The 4,517-nt window shown below is 38.1% G+C and overlaps 1 non-coding gene across 1 annotated transcript; it reads right to left on the bottom strand.

Annotated features, from left to right (window-relative positions):
• Nucleotides 1–4,024: 4,024 nt before the first annotated feature.
• On the bottom strand, nucleotides 4,025–4,128 carry LOC116551056. The gene has a single exon (XR_004268688.1). It is a non-coding gene; the product is annotated as a small nucleolar RNA U13 (small nucleolar RNA).
• Between the last annotated feature and the right edge of the window lie 389 nt (nucleotides 4,129–4,517).

Below are 4,517 nucleotides of genomic sequence, written 5' to 3'. Positions count from 1 at the left end.
AATTTCTTATGCCAAATGGCTAATATTTATGGCTTTTGAACTTTACCAAAGGTAACCACCTAAGTGCTTAGGGAAAGGAAAATTTAAGACAATCCATGGAGGAGAAGAGACTAGACAAGATCATGCAGATATTAAACTAGACACAACTTACTGCCTAGATATTAAACTAGAAACAACTTACTGCCTAGAAGGGGAACTGAGCCCAACTGCCACTGTGAAAATGCAAAACCCTAGTTGTGGAGCTACTCCACAGGGCAGTCTCCACTTTCTTTCCCAGAAGGAGTCTAGAGTAGTTAACTTTGAGCTTGCAAAGGCTTTTAAATTTTTAATATGAATTTAGAGCTAACTATTACATGAACCCTAAAATTCCTGTTACTTGGAAGGCAGAGACCAAGAGAAGGTACCACCATGTGGTTAAAAGATCAAGCTTCCAAGGACATAAAACAAGGTGGAGACTTCATGCAGTTTTTTTGTTTGTTTCAGGACCTGCAGCCAAGTTTGTTACTGACCAGCTTGCTGGGTTGTCTTGAAAAGTGGGCTTACAGGTGTTCTAAGCCTGTGTTTTATCCTGAAGTACCCCTTGACACAGAAAAGCAAATTCGTAGTACAAAATACCCCAGCTTAAGACTCTTAGAATTCTTTTTTGCAGTAATCAAAGCTTTACAGGGGAGATAAACACTGATTTAAAAAAAATCATTCATTTAACCATTTGCACAGGGACAGAGAAGCCAGAAATCTGACTGGTAAGAAATTCTTACCCATTTGCCAGCATGCCAGGCTTCTGGGTTCCCTTTCCCTGAGTGATCCTAGTGATCCAGCTTGCGGCACCATCACCCTGGTTGCCAAGCCACATCATAAAGAAAATTATTTTTTTTCATTCTGGCCAGAGCGAAATCCATGGGATAAAACATAGACATTATCCACTCTGCTTAGTACCCAATATCAAACTGGCAAGGCTTAAATTTGCAGTTGGGCCCCATCACCTTTAATTTAACCTCTGACTTGGAGTTTTAACACATGGTCCCTGGGCAAGATGATTGTCCTGAGTAACAGAAAAGATAGGAAATGAAAAGTAGAGAAGGAAAGCATTGCCCGTGGCAGGGTGAGGAAGGTGAACGGCTTAGGGAGGCAAGAGAAAAGACCCACTTATTGAGGCCCTCAATGAGAAGTTTAGGCAGCTGCTTGTCGATAGCAAAGGGACCTTTTCCAGCAGTCCCATGAGCTCTCAAGTTTCCCTTTTTAGGGAGGAAAAAGCTCTCTGTGACCCATGATCCTGTATATGCCTAACCCTGTCACCCACACCCATCAGCAAAGAGTGCAAGGCAGATTAATCCAAAGACAATAGCTTTTAACATCCCATAGTGCCAAACCTGTTCTTAGCTGAGGGGGACTTTACCAAGGGGAGCCTTTAACCCCCTAAATCTTACAAGGGTTGGTCCTCTAACCAAAGGTCGATCAAACCTTTGTCTTTTATTAAGAGGAGCGTCTAACTCACTCTGTCTTAGAAGAGACTCTAACTCCCCTAAGTTGGGCCTCTAACCCAATTCCATTCTTTAACTGGGTATATATACCCTGCTTACCCAAAGTCATCCAGTCAGTAGTGCTGCAGTCTGTTTCTTTTGGGTCAGAGGATCTCCTCAGTATTGTCCCTTTCATGGTTTGTGAGAAAGATGTTACTAGACCCCACCACTTACCCAAAATTAGCCTTTGGGTTGGGAGTTTTTGCAGTATAGTTGCTTCTGTGATTGACAGAAATACGTTATAGGACCCCAACACTTACCCAAAGGTAGCCATTGGATTAGGGTTTCTGCACTGTAGTCCTTCTGTGGTCACCAGAAATATGTTACAGGAAAGGGGTCCTGATCCAGACCCCAAGAGAGGGCTCTTGGCTCTCGCACAGGAAGGAATTCAGGGCGAGTCCACAGTGCAAAGTGAAAGCAAGTTTATTAAGAACGTAAAGGAATAAAAGAATGGCTACTCCATGGACAGAGCAGCCCCGAGGGCTGCTGGTTGCCAATTTTTGTGGTTATTTCTAGATGATACACTAAACAAGGGGTGGGTTATTTATGCCTCCCCTTTTTAGACCATATAGGGTAACTTCCTGGTGTTGCCATGGCATTTGTAAACTGTCATGGCTCTGGCAGAAGTGTAGCAGTGAGGATGACCAGAGGTCATGCTCATGGCCATTTTGGTTTTGGCTGGCTCCTTGACTGCAACCTGTTTTATCAGCAAGGTCTTTATGACCTATATTTTGTGCTAACCTCCTATCTCATCCTGTGACTTGGAATGCCTTAACCATCTGAAAATGCAGCCCAGTAGATTTCAGCCTTATTTCACCCAGCTCCTGTTTAAGATGGAGTTGCTCTGGTTCGCATGACTCTGACAAATGTAACCTTCATGAAAGTCAAGAATATATTGTTCAACCTTTCAAATCTTAGTGTTTAGCTTAGTGTCTGGCACATGCTACACTGTAATCATTTGTTGTATGAATAAAATAATTCTACATTATGTTTTCAGTGGCAAATGTTTTCTGAATTTTTACTGTTTACAGAGCCAAGCCTGGTTCTTGAGAACACACTGTTGAATAAGGCAACAGGGTCCTGCTTTCAAGGTGCTCCCATCTACCAGAGGGTACAATTCTGTTCCTAGGCAGATACAAAATAAGCATGCTTTTGTACAAGTAGATTGAAAATCATATAATGCAATTAATTTTATAGGAAAAGCATAGGGCACTTCTGGATGAAATAAAAGGGACACCTTTGGGGGCACATTTATTTTAATGAAGCTCATTTGATACAGGCTCTTTCCAATTTTTCACGATTTTATACTTCTTTATAGATGTATATTATGTATAATCTAACATATTCTGTAGACTGGAGTCTTAGGGCTTGCTGGGTCAATGATCGTTACACAGTTTTGAGATTTGGGATTTTACTGCCAAATTGCTTTTCTAATATTAAGTGGTATATTTCCTATTTCAAAGTGTTTTTGCCATCATTGGCATCATTGTATTTGAAAAGTTGACAATTTGTATGAGAATAATAGTGTCTCATTATTTTAATTTTAACTGCAGTGATTATTAGTGAAGTAAAAACTTTTCTTGAACCTATATTTGCCATTTTTGTATTTGGTTTATCAAATTGCTTCATGTCCTTAACTTATATAAGTTTTTAATGTAAATTTATATTATATGCATATGTTTACATTGAGGTGTTCAACTTTTACTTGATTTATAACATTTCTTTATAAGTTATAGAAACAATGCCATTATGATATATGACTTTACTGTATCATTATATATGATAATGCTAACTTCATTATCCTGTATGGTCTAAGTCTATTTTCCCAGCTCTTCATTTACTTTAAATTCTTGTTGTCTTAATGTTTTTGATGTTGAAAGATTACATATTTAATCTTTAAATATCAAAGTTTTAATTTAGAACTTAAAAAGACTTTTTTTTGCCTAAGATTATGAAAATAATCATCCATCATTTTCTTCTAGCACTTAACTGCTTTCATTTTTTTCATGGTTGAAAATTGATTGTGGTGTAAAAAGTGAAGTGGAAATAATGTTAATTGGGTTTTCCCAAGAACACTGCTCTTTACACATTTTTCTCCCTAATTTGATCTTCTAAAATTATTTGAATGTAGATGGGACACTCCAATTTTTAGCCGCTCAAAGACCAGAGGGCCCTCCAGAATGGTCGTTATTCATTTTTCATGCTCTTTTGTGGAATGTTTGGCATATGACTAAGTTACAAATAATGGATGAAGACTGAAGCCATAGGTCTAACTTCCAGAAAGTATACTTGGAGAGTAGGGATCATGCAGCTTTCTTTTTTTCTTTTCTGCAAGGTAAATTTCAGACATCATATTTTTAGCTGGAGAATCCATACTGGTGAAGAACCACACACACTAGGATAGCAATGCAGAAAGCTCAACATATCTGGCGTCCCCAATGACCCCGTGGAACTTCTAAGTCCTCCCAGACCGCTTGCTTCTGACTTTTCTCCCCTTTTCTTCACATCAGTTGTTTAATGTGCCAATGGTGTAACAAGGTTTGAGGAAGGCACGTCTCCCACATGAGCGTGAAAACCCAGTCATCATGCTTATAAATCACAGAATGATCTACTTCTGGATTTTTTTAGATAAGAAAACAAAACCACATTTTTTAAAGCCACTATTAATTTAGCTTATCTTAGCTATTTCAATATCATGTTATTTTATAGTTTGCATTTTCACTCTACTTCACAGATTTCATTGTCGTATCTCTTCTCATTTTGAGGAATCTTTTGTTTGTTTCACCTTCTCATGATTTAGAAGTTAAATACTCTCTTCAGAGTCTTCTAGTAATTGACTTTAAATTTTAAAGATACATTCTTTAACACATTTTTCTTTAGTTATCGAGGAATTTGATCATTTGTCCTCATCAAAATAGCATGATAAATTTGCACTTTTATATTTGTCTTCTGCCACGCTACACTTTGCTAATACAACCCATGTAATTACTCTTAAAT

The sequence above is a fragment of the Sapajus apella genome, unplaced genomic scaffold, assembly GCF_009761245.1.
Source record: "Sapajus apella isolate SASKATOON/1434 unplaced genomic scaffold, GSC_monkey_1.0 scaffold8, whole genome shotgun sequence".
In the NCBI taxonomy this organism is placed as follows: domain Eukaryota; kingdom Metazoa; phylum Chordata; class Mammalia; order Primates; family Cebidae; genus Sapajus; species Sapajus apella.
The sequence above is the reverse complement of the archived record's forward strand: the minus strand, read 5'-3'. Positions and strand labels throughout refer to the sequence as shown.